We start from the raw sequence: 17,481 nt of genomic DNA, 5'->3' as shown, positions 1-17,481 counted from the left end.
TGGATCATAGCTGCTGTTGAATCATATCATGGACTATGCTTCAGAAGAGTTGCATGGAGAGAAAATTTTTCTAATCAAAGAATAAACATACCCAGCAAAATAAGTAATCATCCTATAATTTGAACTTTATTAAAGAAAATATAGGCACTAACTAAATAGCAATGGAGCTGACTGAAACGGCAACTAGTCTGTAGTTTTACTGTCTGAACCATAATGGGAAAGGACAATTCAAAGACATGCTTTTTTAAAAAATATATCTGTGTTTCAAATTCTCTTTTGCCTTAAACAAATATGCAAGTAGGAGAGTTTCTGCACATAGATTGTAATGTATCTATGTGTTACATAGAAAATGCCTAGAGCTTCTCATGGAATCTTTTGATGACAATAAATATAAAAATACTTAAGAGTTCATGTACAGCTTACATGCATTAGAAAAAAAATGATTTAATGTAGTAGTTCTTTTCAATAGCTTGTTTCCTTATACAATATACTATTTATTATCTCAAATGGAGGCTATGACAACATATTTAAATTTTGAAATGCATGCTCAAAGTGGGCTTAATCTTTCAAACAAGAGTTAATAAAATTTCCAGTTAATCATATCTGGTCAAGTTTACACATGCCAAATATGAAACATCCTAGGAGGATTAGACTCTGACAATAACTATTGATAATTTTTTGAAGAAATTATTTTAATTTATCTTTCAAATCTATTGTAGTTTAACATGATGGTAATTTTTCTAAACTTAACCCCAATTTACATATAAGTGTGTCAAAATTTCCAATATAAATCTGACCGTATAGCACATAAGTTAAGTCAAATTAGTTTGTCCAAGCAAAAAAACTGGCATTAAAAAGCTCCTTTTAAACTAAGCACCAATTTTTCCAAAGTAAATTATTACTAATTCCAAGTTGCTAACGAGTTATAAATGCTCTGACTTCTATATGATAATGGTCTTCATTATCACTTCAAAAATGAAGACATTTCTAATTTAAAAATTACTGTATGCATTCAATTTTTTTTCTTTATTGATTCAGGTATTACATATGTGTCCTTATCCTCCCATTGCCCCTCTCCCCCACTCATGCCCTCACCCCACTGGTGTCTGTGTCCATTGGTTAGGTTTATATGGGTGTATACAAGTCCTTTGGTTGATCTCTTCCCCTTACCCCCACCGTCCCCTGCTTTCCCTCTGAGATTTGATGGTCTGATTGATGCTTCTCTGTCTCTGGATCTGTTTTTGTTCATCAGTTTATGTTGTTCATTATATTCCACAAATGAGTAAGATCATGTGATATTTATATTTCTCCAACGAACTTCTAATTATACTTCATCACCCTATTTCACTTAGCATAATGCTCTCCAGGTCCGTCCATGCTGTGGCAAATGGTAGGGCTTCCTTCCTTTTTACAGCAGCGTAGTATTCCATTGTGTAGATGTGCCACAGATTTTTAATCCACTCATCTGCTGATGGGCACTTAGGCTGTTTCCAAATCTTAGCTATTGTAAATTGTGCTGCTATTTTTTTGGTGCAATGGTAAATGGGATTGTTTTTTTCAATCTCTCTTTCTGTAAGTTCACTATTGGTGTATAAAAATGCCATAGATTTCTTGGCATTAATTTTGTATCCTGCTACATTGCCAAATTCATTTATTAAATCTAATAATTTTTTGATGGAGTCTTTAGGGTTTTCTATGTCATCTGTAAATAATGACAGTTTTACATCTTCTTTTCCAATTTGGCTACACTTTATTTCTTCTTCTTGTCTAATTGCTATGGCTAACACTTCCAGTACTATGTCTAACAGGAGTGGTGAAAGTAGGCATTCCTGTCTTATTCCTGTTCTTAGGTGAAATCATTTTAGTTTTTGCCCTTTAGGTATGATGTTGGCTGTAGGTTTGTCTATAAGGCTTTTATTATGTTGAGGTATGATCCCTCTATTCCCACTTTGCTGAGGGTTTTTATCAAGAAAGGGTGTTGGGTTTTGTCAAATGCTTTTTCTGCATCAATTGATATGACTATGTGATTTTTATCTCTCAATTTGTTTATGTGATGTATCATGTTTATTGATTTGTGAATATTGTACCATCATTGCATCCCTGGGATAAATCCTACTTGGTCATGGTGTATGATCTTTCTGAAGTACTGCTGGATCCGATTTGCTAGAATTTTGTTGAGGATATTGGCATCTGTGTTCATGAGGGATATTGGCTTGTAATTCTCTTTCTTTGTGTTGTCTTTATCTGATTTTGGTATTAGGGTAATGTTGGTCTCATGGAATGAACTTGGAAGTGTTCCTTCCTCTTGAATTTTTTGGAATAGTCTGAGGAGGATAGGTTTTAGTTCTTCTTTGAATGTTTGGTAAAACTCCCCTGTGAAGCCGTTTGACCCCGGGCTTTTGTTTGCTGGAAGCTTTTTGATGACTGCTTCCATTTACTCCATAGTTATAAGCCTATTGAGATTTTTAGATTCTTCCTGATTGAGTTTTGAAAGGTTGTATTTTTCTAGGAATATGTCCATTTCCTCTAGGTTGTCTAGTTTGTTGGAATAGAGTTGTTCATATTATTTTTTTACAATCCTTTGTATTTCTTTAGGGTCTGTTGTTTTTTCGCTTCTTTCATTTCTGATTTTGTTTATTTGGATCCTCTTTCTTTGCTTCTTGGTGAGCCTGGCTAGAGTTTCATCAATCTTGTTTATCCTTTCAAAGAACCAGCTCTTGGTTTCATTGATATATTGTATTGTTGGTTGTTGTTTTTTTCTGGTCTCTATGTCATTTATTTCTGCTCTGATCTTTATTATCTTCTTCCTTCTGCTCTCTCTGGGCTTTTCTTGTTGTTCTCTTTCTAATTCTTTAAGTTGTAGAGGTAGATAATTTATTACCATTTTTTCTTGTTTTTTGAGGTCAGCCTGTAATGCTATGAACTTTCCTCTCAGGACTGCTTTTACTGTGTCCTATAGGTTTTGGATTTGTTGTATCATCTTTGAATCGTTTCCAAGATGTTTTTAATTTCTTCTTTGATCTCTTTGGTAACCCAGTCATTGTTTAATAGCATGCTATTCAGCTTCCAAGTGTTTGAATTTTTTATTGTAGTTTATTTCTAATATTATGCCATTGTGGTCTGAGAAGATACTTGATATGATTTCAATCTTCTTGACTTTGAAGAGACTTTGCCTGTGACCCCATATGTGGTATATCTTTGAAAATGTCCCATGTGCACTTGAGAAGAATGTATATTCCGTGGTTTGGGGGTGAAATGTTCTGAAGATGTCAATTAAGTCCATATTATCTAGTGAGTCATTTAGAATCGCTGTTTGTTTGCTGATTTTTTTTCTAGAGGATTTATCCAGTGATATCTGTGGGGTATTAAAGTCCCCTACTATGATTGTATTGTTGTTGATCTCTCTCTTGATATCTTGCATTCAATTCTTTAATAGGACATGCACAACCTAATATAAGTATACAGTTTGAGAAATGAAGCTATAGAATGTAATTAATTTGGTAAAGTATATGACATATAACACATGTTTAGACAATTGCCAGTTACTTTAAAAAGAGAATATCTCAGAAAATTTTTTAAATGTAATAAAGTTTTCATGTTGCCATTCAATATACATATATGCCAGGTGTATGTGCAACTCTCGGCTATTTCTTCTAATGCAAGTCAGTAGATAGTCCAAATCATTTATGAATTGTATTCTGTTATGAAAAATGTTGAAACTGTGTTCAGACACAGCTTATATGTGTTAGAAAAGGAAGGCAATAAGAATGATTAGGGTGAGGGGCAGGAAACAGAAAAGCAAAGAAAGGGTCCTCCAGATCCTTTTCTGGGTTATTTTATGGTGTCTTGAAGGCCTTTCTGTCTTGACTATTTGCACTCCTAACTGCTTGCTATTTCTACTGGAGGATCACTGTAAATAACAGGACTTGTTTTTCTTGTTTACTGTTACTTTGTGGAGGCAGGCCCTACAATGGGCTCTCCCTCTTAGGGCCATGGGAAAAACATAAGGACCTGTGTTTCCCTTTTCTGGTGTTCTTTAGGTAGAAAAACAAAGTGGCATACTGGGTTTATATAGAAAAAATGAGATTTGGTAGTTGCTTGGATCTGCAGAATAAAGGAAAAGGTTGAGTCAAAAATGACTTCAGATTATGGGCTAGACAAAGAGAAAGAGTTTTTAGCCAAGATAATGCAAGAAAATAGTTAGCACAGTAGGGTGGTTAAAATACCTGCAGTGAACGTGTCACATTTCTGACACCAAATGCATATACACTTTATCCACTATTTTGGCAAATCCCTGGCTGTTTTTATTCCTGATTGCTACTGAACCTTTCTAGTCAAATGCTTATAGTGTTATTTCACAGGTCTGCAAACATTCCTGCTGCAGCTGCTCATGAGCAATGTTGACAGGCTCTTTGACAATTACCAGACTCGTCTTGTCACCCTATTCATAAGTAATTTATTCCAGAGGTTGCTTCCTTCATTGTTCAATTTCCTCAACAGCAGTGGTGATGTCATGCAATGTATCTGACTCATGACAACTTATGTTTATTCTATAATAACAGTGAAGAAGCAGCATTGAGGGTCTGGAATAGATTGAGTTCAGTTTCTAATGTGTTCAATTTAAATGGTCAGTTTGAATTTTGGGTCAGAGCAGTGCTATCCATTAAGAATGTATTAAATTTTCTAGTAGTCAAAATTTAAGATAAAAAGAAACAGGTAAAATTCATTTTAGTAATGTATTTTATTTAATCCAAAATATTATTTCAATATATAGTTAATATGAAAAATACTAATATTTTACTTTTTTGTGTCTATATTAAGTCTTCAAAAAGTGTGTTTTATAATACTTCTCAATTTGGAGCAGCTGTATTTCAAGTTCTCACCATTAGCTAGTGGTTTTTTTTTTTATTGGACAGCAGAAGTCCAGGGACAAGAGAGGGGGAAATTCAGGAAGTATCAGTGAAGAGGTATGAAGCCACGAATGAGGGAGGATAAGATGTTTTTTGGCACAGAGTTTAGAGAAGCCTGAGAAATCTCTACATTTTTACTCACTGAGCATGTAAATTAGTAAGAATAGCTGTCAGAATAAACTCAGGAAGTTACTAGGTTAACCAGGTGTTCTAGAAAGGAAGAGTGAGTTTCCAAAGAGTTTGTGTTCAAAAGCTGCTAAGCAGTCAACAAGGATTTCCTGACTCAGTTATGTTGAAAAATAATCCTTGTGTTTGAGCCTTGGCTAGTAAGAATCTCTTCTCGATGAACTAACAAATCCCCTGCTCTAGTAAATACAATGTGAAAGGAATAATTCAGTCCTTATTTCCTTTTTGATTATATACAGAACTCCTCAAAAGTATCAGCACAGGGTCTTGTATCACTACAAAACCTTGTGAATGTGGATGCAGAGCTATTGGTAACTTTATTGAAAATATGAGAAGTCTAGGAGATGAGAAAAACATAAGGACCTGTGTTTACTAATTATAACAAAATTGTAACATAGGAAAGTAATATCAGAGGGAAAGAAGTTGCAGGAAAAACTGAGCAAGACAAACACTGTCCTAAGAAAACAACAACAAAAAAAGTGATCAAATAGAAAGATGATGAGCACTTATAGAAGACATTAAGCTCCCTTTTCCATGGTGACATTGGATTTGTTTTTGCAAATGTCTATACTGGCCAAATGAAAGCTATTTTATGGCCTATAACTTTCTGGAAAGCATGAAATTTAAGAAATTGCAGAAAATATAATCAGAAGTGGGTCCAGCAGTGACAGAGTGAGGGGAGAGCATTTCCATTTGGGTGGAACTGAAAGGGTTGCCTTGGCTGCCTCGCAGACTCAGCACGTGGAGTGGCATTCCAGAGAACCAGGAAGATGACCCCAGGAGCAAACACACACCATAGTTTTTGAAGTCTGGTACAGGAAAAGAAAAATATCACTCAGATTTTTAAAGACTGAGGTCACCCAGGATTTCGGTGTCTATATGCAGTCTACATGCATACTTCGTGTTTGCTTGAGCTATAACATTTTCTATTCATTGTAACTCTTAATGTGCCTTTGTGGATTTGAGTACTTTCTTCACATTTCAGATATTTCCTGGAGTGCTGGGATTTGTCCACTTGGTGGGAATTAAATTACTTATTGGAATATTAGGTATCAGTGACTATATAATACTACATAGAGTCATATACAAACTTGTTTCTGATTATTATTAAAAAACAGACTTGTTTTTTCTGATTTGATTTTTTTCTTTAAAGTGAGAAATGATTACTTAAGGGTTTCATTAAGTTAGATTTCAGTTTAACATGTTTAACTTAATATCAATACATATCTACACTAATAAAAGAGAAACATGCAAATTGACTGTATCTCCGCTACACCCACAAGCCACGCCCACTAGCCAATTAGGAGTGAGTATGCAAATTAACCCAACCAAGATGGCTGTGGCCACGGAGCAAGCAGGAGACTTGGGTTTCCTCGGCAATGGAGGAAGCCAAGCTTCCCGCCCACTCTGGTAGGCCCTGGTCTCCGCTCAAGGCTACAAAGTTTCATTTATAGAAGATAAATAAATACCAACAAAAATGGTGGTGGCCACGGAGCTGGAGAGAGCAGGAGGCTTGGGTTGCCACCGGCGATGGAGGAAGCCAAGCTTCATGGCTGACCCTGGCCTCTGTTCAAGGCTACAAAGTTTCAATTATAGAAGATAAATAAATCCCAGATACCAGGGCCTCTGCTTGGGTCACCGGGGGGCGTGGCCAGCCTGCAAACCACCACAGGCCCCTCACACAGGCCACCCCACACCCCAAGGGAAACCCCACCCTGATCCGGGACACCCTTCAGGGCAAACCAGCTGGCCCACACCCGTGCACCAGGCCTCTATCCTAAGAAAAGAGTAATATGCAAATTGACTGTCACTCCAACACACAAGATGGCTGACCCCATGTGGTCAAATATGGCTGCCCCCATGTGGACACAAGATGGCCACCACAAGATGGCCAGCAGGGGAGGGCAGTTGGGGGTGATCAGGCCAGCAGGGGAGGGCAGTTAGGGGTGACCAGGCCTGCAAGGGAGGGCAGTTAGGCATCAATCAGGCTGGCAGGGGAGTGGTTAGGGGGTGATCAGGCTGGCAGGCAGAGCAGTTAGGGGCAATCAGGAAGGCAGGCAGGTGAGCAGTTGGGAGCCAGCAGTCCTGGATTGTGAGAGGGATGTCCGACTGCCCACTTAGGCCTGATCCCGGTGTGGGATCGGGCCTAAATGGGCAGTCGGACATCCCTCAAGGGGTCCCAGATTGGAGAGGGTGCAGGCTGGGCTGAGGGACACACACCCCCATGCACAAATTTTGTGCACCAGGCCGCTACTATCAAATATTTTCCTTATTTCATTTTTATTTTAACTTTAAATGTAATAGCTTTATTAATGTTACATATACATGCATATATTTAAAAGGTCAATTTTGATACTTTTCACACACACAGTAAAACCTCCTTCTTGCCCCTCTCTGTCCCTGAGCAACCACTGTCAATATAGACTAGTTTGCATTTTCTAGAATTGAATGTAACTCGGATCATATACTAGTAGTATGTACTTCTTTTTTGTTGTCTTCTTTAACTCAGCTTAATTATTTTCATATTCATCCATGCTCTTACATTTATCAATAGCGCACTCTTCTATTGCCAAGTAACATTCCATCACCGTTTGTTTATACTTTCATTGTTGAAGGACATTTGAGTTATTTTCTATTTGGGGTTATCCTAATATATAAAACCCTGGGTCTGTCATGACCAGAGGCTCGACCAACCAGAAGTCAGTCCTGCAGACAGCACTGGGTTGCCGTGGTGACCCAGCACTGACTGCTGAGGGGGCTGTGAATCAGGCCTGGAGAGAGGCCTGAAGAGAGAAGCAGGGTCTGATCCATAGCCTGTGTGGCAGCTGTTGATCAGCACTTGCCTCTCTCTTTCTCTCCAGCCTGGGCCAGCAGCCTCACCTCCATTTCTTTTCAAATTGGCCAGCAGAGGAAAGCAGTTTGGGGCGAGATCAGGTTTCAGGGGAGGGCAATTATGGGTGATCAGGAAGGGAGAGGCAGTTAGGAGCAATCAAGCTGGTAGGGAAGGGCAGTTGGGGGCGAGATCAGGCCGGCAGGGGAGGGTTGTTGGGGGCAACCAGGCTTGCAGGAAAGGGCAGTTAGGGGTGAGATCAGGCTGGCAGGGGAGCGCAGTTTGGGGCAACCAAGCCAGCAGGAGAGGGCAGGTGGTGGCAAGATCAGGTCGGCAGGGGAGGGCCATTGGGGGTGAGATCTGGCCTGCAGGGGAGGGCAGTTGGGGGCGAGATCAGGTCGGCAGGGGAGGGCAATTATGGGTGATCAGGCCAGCAGGGGAGGGCAGTTAGGGGCAACCAGGCCGGCAGGGGAGGGCATTTGGGGGCAACCAGGCCTGAAGGGGAGGGCAGTTGGGGGGTGAGATCAGGCCATCAGGGGAGGGCAGTTGGGGGCAAGATCAGGCTGGCAGGGGAGGGCAATTAGGGGTGATCAGGAAGGCAGAGGCAATTTGGGGTGAGATCAGGCCAGCAGGGGAGAGCAGTTGGGGGCAAGATCAGGTCGGCAGGGGATGGCAGTTAGGGGCGATCAGGCAGGCATGCAGAGGGGTTAGGGGCAATCAGGCAGGCAGACAGAGGCAGTTAGGGGCAATGAGGCAGGCAGGCAGGTGAGCAGTTACGAGCCAGCGGTCCCAGATTTCAAGAGGGATGTCCTACTCCTGGTGTAGGCCCGATCCCTGTGGGTCCAAGGGGTCCCTGATTGGAGAGGGTGAAGGCTGGGCTGAGGAAACCCCCACCTCTGTGCACGAATTTCGTGCACTGGGCCACTAGTTACATATAAAGCTATGAACCTTTGTGTACAATTTTTGATGTGGACATATGCTTTTACTCTTCTTGGGTAACCATCTAGGAGTGCATGGCTGGGTCGTATGGTAACTCTATTTTTAGCTTTTTAAGAAGTTACCAAACTGTTTTCCAAAGTAGCTGTGCCATTTTACATTCCCACCAGCCATGTATGAGAGCATCCTCACTAATACTTGATATGTTCATTCTTTGTTATTTTAGCCAGTCTAATAGGTGTGTAAAGATGATGTAGAACATCTTTTTATGTGCTTATATGTCCATTTTGGTAGTGTCCAAATTTTTGACCATTTTTCTATTGGGTAAAATGTCATACTTAGAGTTGAAGACTTAAGGATTTTCTTGTTTACATGGTGGTTTGGAATGATAGTATGAAATATGTAAGGACTTAGAAAAGTTATAATGATCACATGTTCTGAATCCAAACCAGAAATTTTAGCTATTTATATAAAAAGTTTCTAAGGGTATAAAATTAAATCACATCTATACATTTAACATATATCTAATACACATCTAAATCGATTTTATAGAAAATCTTAAAACTATATTAACTTTGAATGGCTAATGCAGTCAATCATGGAAGGAATATTTCAATATTGTTTGGTTTCTTTTTCTAAGTGTTTATGTTAGCGTGTATTCCTTATCCAGCACTCCTCACACTTTACCTCAGGTATGAGTCATGTGGGAATCTTGTTAAAATTCAGATTCTGAGCCAGTAGGTCTAGTGTCAGGACTGAGATTCTGCATTTCTCACAAGCACCGAGGTGCTGTGCTGCCTTCTGTCTTTGATCATACTCTGACTACTAGCAAGTCCTTAGCCCTGGGGAGCCTGAGAACAAGGAAAGGCTCTAAACCCCTTGCCTCCAGGCCACAAGCAGCTTTGTCCCATTTACAAGCATTGGCTGTTTTTCTGCTGACAGGAAAAAGCAGTTAGGAAGCACTGTTATAGAAGACACATAGTATATCCTTTCAAAGGCAATAAAATGAATTGCATTGGCTTACAGCTTTGAAGATAGTATTTTATTAGGTTTATCAGTTAATAATGCAGATTTTGTAATCAAAGAAAACACGATAATTTCCAGAGAAACATCAAAAGTGCTTTATTCAAAGTAATGTCCATAGCTACACATTTTCCCCATCTTTCAGGTAATTTGTGGATACCGTCCCAATAGAACTTTTCTTGTTTTGAGGCAAACCATTCAGAGACCCAATTTTCCACTTCTTTTGAAGTGCTGCTCAGAAAGTGTGTGTGCCATCGATCGAAACAAGTGGTAATCTGAAGGAGCAAGGTCTGGTGAATACAGCGGGTGGGTTAATGCTTCCCAGGCAAGATCTTTAACGTGTCCTTAACTGGTTTTGAAGTGTGTGATGGTGTATCATCATGAAGCAAAATTACTTTGCCATGTCTTCTGGCACATTCTGGTTGTTTCACAATCAAAGCATGGTTCACATTGATTATTTGTTGTTGGTAGTGATCAGTATTAACGGATTCACCTGGTTTTAGAAGCTCATAATACACCACACCTTCCTGATTCCACCAAAGGCAGATCATTGTCTTCTTTCCAAAGCAATTTGGCCTTGCAGTCGATGTTGATGGTTGACCTGGATCAACCCATGATTTGTGTGTTTGGGATTCTCAAAATAAATCCACTTTTCATCGCCAGTCACAATTCAATGCAAAAAAGACTTTCTTTCGTGTCATTGAAGCAACATTTTACTGATGACTTTTTGGTTTTCCATTTGTCTTTTGTTCAGTTGATGTGGCACCCATTTTCCTTCCTTTAAAATCTTTCCCATTGCTTGTAAATGATCGGAAATTGTTTGCTGAGCATCATTTAATCTTTCTGCAAGTTGTTTTTGAGTTTGACACGCATCTTCATCCAATATTGTTGATCTTCAAACTTTTTCGGTTGACATGGACATTCTTTGTCTTTCACATCGAAATCATCACTTTTAAAGCATTTAAACCAGCATTCACAAGTATCTTGAGATGGAGCATGTTCACCATAAGCTTCCCAAAGTATACAATAACTTTTTCTTCAAAATAAAGTAATGAATTAAAACTTCCCCCCAAAAAAAACACAAAAAAACTTCCCGCGAATGCTCTTTTTTTGGCACAAAATTCAACATTTTTAAGCATAAAAATATCTATGATGTTAACACCTTCAGCAAATTTGACATATAAAGTTTTGAAGCTTGCTGTCAATACAACAAAATAGCATATATATCAAATTGCATATATATCAACATATATGTAACTCCACCTATTGAACAAAATCCTCATTATTAACCAGCACACCTAGTAGATAGGACATTTGTCTCTGTGCACGCTGGCTCTTCTTCATCGCAGTGAATCCATCTTGCTTCTGCTAAGTTTCCACCACCCCACTCCCAGCAAAATAAATGTCCCTCCACTTCTTGAAAGCTAAAGGCGAGTAAAGATGAAAGAGAGAGTTGCATGTAAGTATAGCAAAAGAACTAGATAATAATGAAAGTCCTATCTTTTTCATTTATTCAGCTTCCTATGTGGCACATACTATTCGAAAAGCACATTTGCATATGGTCTTTCATTGAATCTTTTCCATCATCCAATCAGATGGGTATTATTATCTTCATTTTACAGATAAAGAAACTGAGTTTCATAGAGATTAAGTAACTTGTCCTGGGTCACCCAGATCACAAGGTAAGGACCCAAGAAATCTAGTTTCAGGGTCTGTTCTCTTAACTCCCATTGCCAGGTAAAGCTGAAGTACCCCGAGACACAAGTGTGTGGATGTGCATGGGTGTTTAAGGATATGTTTGAAGGACTTCACCTGGTTGAGAAACTACTTTAGGAGTCAGAGCAGCTGTTGGGGAAGGCACAAAGGAGAACGGGACTTGGTGGAGAACATACTTGTTTTACATTGTTCCTGTCTTTGTTGTTACAATCCTCCCATCCTCTCTTGAAAATACATCCTAAATGCTCTATTTCTCCCCTTAGTTTTCATGATTTTCTGCCCTTGAAGCTTTTTCATAGACATAACTTATGCCAATTAAATATTATTACTAATAAGAGCTATAGAATATGAAGTTAAAACCAAATGTTTTTGTGATTTTTTTAAAAAAGAATTATTTATATTTTATCATTACATATATTTAATAAGGGTAGCTATATTTCCAAAAGGTAAGTTTAGACACTTGTTATAGGTAATTGGAACAGATTGAGTAATTTTACATAACCTTTGTTTAGGGAGGCAAAAATGCAAATTACTTACTTTTGTTTTTTTGAGGCCTAATACATTGACTTTTAATTACAGTTTTCCAGATATTTAAAGGAAATATCCTTTCATTTTCTCCCAGAGTAATTTCTAGGCCACCTCTAGAGAGTTTCTTTTAAAAAATTTTTCTTTCTTTCTTTTTTTACACCAAGCAACCTACCTGGCTTCTTTTCAGATGCTGACTAATACTGCCGCATACCTATATTTCAAGTGACTATCTTTTTATTTATGGTGACTGCTAATGATTAGCTTTAATGCTTGAAAAATAACCTACAATTTACCCTATAAATATTAGTGGAAGAGATTTTAAAATTTTTAAATTTCTCCTTTTTATAATTCACTTTTAAACAGCATTCATTTTTGCCAGTGCTCATTTGCATACACAGAGGGATCATGAGAGGTCTCAGTAACTTTCAGAGGAATGGCAGTATGCAAATTTTTTACCTTGGCCTTTGTTAAAGCCAATTGCTTACAAAAACATTGGCTTCTCATATAACTGAATTTATATTAGACCTAGGTTATATTTTAAAAAGCTAATTTATTAAGTAATTAGAGTAGGCGTCTTTATTGAAAAAGCAAACTTAGACATTTGACCTATGAAGTATAAATGCAGTCCTATCCCTACAGCCTATTTAAAAAGCAGGCTGCCAGGGCTTTTTGTCTTTCAAAATTCTGTTTTTTGAAATTCTGCTGCTGAAATATCTGATTCTGCTTAAGAAACATTCAACAATCCTGCCTTGCCCACCGCACCCCCTCCCCCCCGTTAGAGGTTAAATCTTTATAACATTTAAAATATATGTATATAAATAAAATATATTTATTAATTTTTATTTGATAAAGCTTTCCATGTGATTTCAAGTATATTGGATTGGCATAACTGAAAAATATTTCTTTTAAGAGAGAATAAATCTTTGAATCACTTCAGGGCCTGTGAAATGTTTCAAAGTTCATTTCTCGATTAGAGTCTTGAAATTTAACTTGGAAAGATCATCAAATATATATATATATATATATATATATATATATATATATATATATATATATAAAATCTCCCAAAGATTATATTATATACTTTTTATAATTATTTTAAAAGATATCAATTAAATTTAAACTGGTTTTTATATTAAAAATTTGGTTGAGATCACAGAATTAATTATCTTTTTTAGACCATATAAAACATTGTATCTTAAGTTGAAATTTTATCACACTTGGTATATCAATATATTTTAAACTACTAATTTCTCTAGAGAAAATACAAGAATTATTTTCTCAAAAATAAATTTTTATGCTTTATGCATTTTGTTACAACTATTGTATAATTTCTCCTAACTTAAATTGAACTTTAAACTCTTAAAAAGCCTCAAATTCTAGCTGGTAAGTTAAATACTTAGCATTTCTTAGATTAATAACTTTATATTTTAAAAAATACAAGACATATTTAATTAATAGATTTAATTCTGTCCTGTAGAGTTTTCATATGAGGCAAACTCAGATTAACATTTTAGTATTTTGTCATTTCAAAATACCTATATATTCAATAAGTTTTTTTTATTAGTTAATTCAGTGTTTTAAGTTGCCAAAGGCTTTGGAAAACCACGTTTCTGGCTGGTAAAAGGAGGGGGGAGCTGGGAAGCAAGCTTGTAGCTATTTAAATGTAAAATCGCCAGATTCTTTCTGCTGGGGGAAATGCAACCAGCCAAGTGCCCTCCTTCAACAAGGAGTGAACCCCCACTATTAATACACCTATAATTATAATGGAAAAGCTTTACCACAAATCCGTCATTTTAGTTACATCCATGTTTTAACAATTTTGAGATTTTAAAGCCAATTATTATTATCCAAGGCATTTTCTTTAGCAAATTCTGTAACAGAGATAACTTACTGACTTTCTAGTGGCCTTAAGGTTAATTTTGGAATGCCGTCCGTTATTATTCAAAAATTATGCTTTGTTATGGAAATACCAATTTTGTTGCTTAGAACCTGCCTGTGTCATTTCCTTTGGTTATCTCCACCATCTTTTTGAGGAAAAAACAGCTTTAGATTCATTCTGTAGCATCCATAAAGAGATCAAACTTAGCTCAAAACCTTGTCCAACATTGGACGGAGCACTCTTGTTTTAAGCTAGCTTTCTCTCTTTACAAGTACAGAAGTCCCAGACACATTCCTAAATTTTGAAAAATTTTTAAATGACAGACTGGGAAACAAAAATCATGGCAAAGATGAGACTTTTTTAATAGTACTCTTGGGAGTGGGCATCCATTTTATAGGATCACCGTGTGTCTCTCCACTCCGACATCCTGCTTGCTTTGGGAAATTTAGTAACTGACCTGGCAACCCAGGTTTCCTTTATTAAATTAAAGGCATGCTTAATAGACTAACAATAAGCACTTTAAACCAAACAAAAATGACAGATAAAACAATAATCATACATCATACAGATAAGACTTAATAAATCACAGTTCTTTTCCTGAATCTTTTCCTAATCAACTCTCCATAGCATTGATTGGCCTTTAAAGTTATTTTAGCTAAAATCTGCCTGTCCCAAGGCATCCTATGGTAATTTTTAAACAAAGTATCAGAGAGTTCCTCAGCAAGAGGATTAACAGCTCCACCCTCTCTAGCTAGAAGCAGAGGATCTGGTGAGGTCTTTTTTCTTATTATGGACGTTTTATCCCTGATACGAATTAGGCATAATACAGTTTGAACAAGACCCCACATAGTTAAAGATGACAATGGCACTCTTTTTCCTTGAGCCTGATTTAAAAGAGTACCTTTCGACATTTTAATTTCTTTATCCTTTTGCATGGAAGTTAAAAATTTACAATGATTTTTTTTTTTTTTTTTTTTTTTTTTTTTGCCTTTTGGTCAAATCCTTCCCCATTATGGCCTGGCTTAAAACAAAAGAATTTCTTGCCCACCTTGGCTCGAGACTCCAAGGCTTGGTGCAAGCTTTACATGCAGTGAATCTCCCCACCAAATTTTCAGTGACTCACCTTTACCAGTGATTAACTTCTTTTCTTTTCTCTGGCAAATATTCTTCTCCAGACATCCTTATCTCAGGCGCCATAAATGCCTGGGTGTTTCTCAGCATCTGCAAGGGTTCAAGGAATCTGGAAAAGGGCTGTGCATAAATGAATAAAGAGATTAGACATGAAATATAAATTTGGGAGGCATAGGGGAGCCAGGGGAAGCTTCACTCTACTGGCGAGCTCCCCAAATCTCTGGGCCCAGTGCTTTTTATTCACACATTTTGCCCTTTAGCAAAGCAGATATACATATCAAAGGTAAGGTCCAGTAAACAATAAAGGACCATCAGGTTGGGGGAATTGCCTTCGGCTGTTCCAGCACCAGGCAAGAACATGTAGATTTTCAGCCCTGCTGAAAGAGTTCATTCAACCTTTTGAGGACTTTTTGCATTTATTATGACCTGCTGCACTTAGCTTCCAGCACCAAATAAATTGGAGTCACCAATTAAATAAATAATTAGCAAATATTAGAATAGTGATCTGAGTTATAAGAGATACTTTTCTTAGACTAGTTAATATAAATATAAATATAAATATATATATATATATATATATATATATATATATATATATATATATATATATACTAGAGGCCCGGTGCACGGAATTTGTGCATGGAGGGGGGTGTCCCTCAGCCCAGCCTGCATCCTCTCCAATCTGGGACCCCTTGAGGGATGTCCAATCCGTGATCAGGCCTAAACGGGCGGTCAGACATTTCTCTCACAATGCAGGACTGCCAGCTCCCAACTGCTCGCCTGCCTCTGCCTGATTACCCCCTAACCACTCCCCTGCCAGCCTGATCAACGCCTAACTGCTCCCTGGCTGGCCCTATTGCTCCTAACTGCCCTCCCTTGCCAGCCTGGTCACCCCTAACTGCCCTTCCCCTGCTGGCCCAGTCACCCCTAACTGCCCTCCCTGCTGGTCTGATCGCCCACAACTACCCTCCCCTGCTGACCTGGTCTCCCCAACTGCCCTCCCCTGCAGGCCTCCCACAACTGCTCTCCCCTTCAGGCCTGGCCCCCCAAACTGCCCTCCTCTGCAGTCCTGGTCCCCCCAACTGCCCTCCCCTGCAGGCCTGGTCACCCCTAACTGCCCTCCATGCTGGCCTGATTGCCCACAACTGCCCTCCCCTGCTGACCTGGTCTCCCCCAACTGCCCTCCTCTGCTGGCCCGGTCACCCCTAACTGTCCTCCTCTGCTGGCCCGGTCACCCCTAACTGCCCTCCCTGCTAGCCTGATGGCCCATAACTGCCCTCCCCTGCAGGCATGGTCCCCCCCAACTGCTCTCCCCTGCTGGCCTGGTCTCCCCCAGCTGCCCTTCTCTGCTGGCATGGTCACCTCTAGCTGCCCACAACTGCCCTCCCCTGTAGGCCATCTTGTGGCGGCCATCTTATGTCCACGTGGGGACAGCATCTTTGACCACATAGGGGAGGCCATCTTGTGTCTTGGAGTGATGGTCAATTTGCATATTACTCTTTTATTAGATAGGATATTTTATAGAATGTATATTATAGGACAATCTCTTTTTAAAATAGCAGCCAACCGCTGAGTGCCCACTGCTGAGTTCGGTGCTTTATTCATTATCTCATTTAGTCTTCACAATAACCCTATTATGTAGGCATTACTGTCCCCATTTGAAAGATTGGAAAGCTTTAGCTCAACAGTCTAAGAGATGTGTCCAAAATCCCATAGAAAGACTGCAGGATCCTTAAGGATGCAGTATATTGCAAGCAACACAAATAACTAAAAAAATCTTAGGCATCAAGTAAGATAATGGATATTTGACAGATTTCATGGCCAAGAAAGTAGAAGAATCTAAAGAAGATACAGACAGGGGAATCCAAGATTTTTTTTATCAGCTTTTCTTTCACCTGTCATCTCTCTTCCTTTCTGTGTCCTTTTCATTTTATTCTTTCCCTGTGAGTTGGCTCTCTCTGTTTCTCCACATTTTTTTTTTTAGCTTTTTCTGCAAGGTTTAGTCTCCAGGCATCCAAGGAGACCACATATTTTTCTCACTTTCAATTCAAGGAATCTCAGGGAATAGAATCTGATTGGCCCAGTTTGGGAAAAGTACTCACCCCTAGTCCAATCAACTGTGAACAAGAAAATAGTGTGATATTTTATAACATGGCTTCCAAGGTTTAGAACTGACAATACAAGGACATTTAAGAGCATTCCTGGTGAGCTGAGAAGACACTGAACATGGTGCACACAAATGTGAAGAGCCATGATTTAGGTTTCCGGACCAACTGACAGGAGAAATGTTTAGATCAGTTGGTATTCATTATCATGCTGCTATTTAGTATGTTTTAGAG

At 38.6% G+C, this 17,481-nt stretch overlaps 1 protein-coding gene across 2 annotated transcripts in view; it reads left to right on the top strand.

Moving 5' to 3' along the window:
• Positions 1-17,481, top strand: part of ODAD2 (outer dynein arm docking complex subunit 2) — a gene marked incomplete at both ends in the record, with an annotated part of 204,179 nt that overhangs the window by 148,532 nt on the left and 38,166 nt on the right. The gene's annotated exons all lie outside the window — the stretch shown is intronic.

This window comes from Cnephaeus nilssonii (assembly GCF_951640355.1).
Source record: "Cnephaeus nilssonii genome assembly, chromosome: 4".
Classification (NCBI taxonomy): Eukaryota; Metazoa; Chordata; class Mammalia; order Chiroptera; family Vespertilionidae; genus Cnephaeus; species Cnephaeus nilssonii.
Note: the sequence above shows the minus strand (reverse complement) of the source record. Positions and strands in the feature narration are given on the sequence as shown.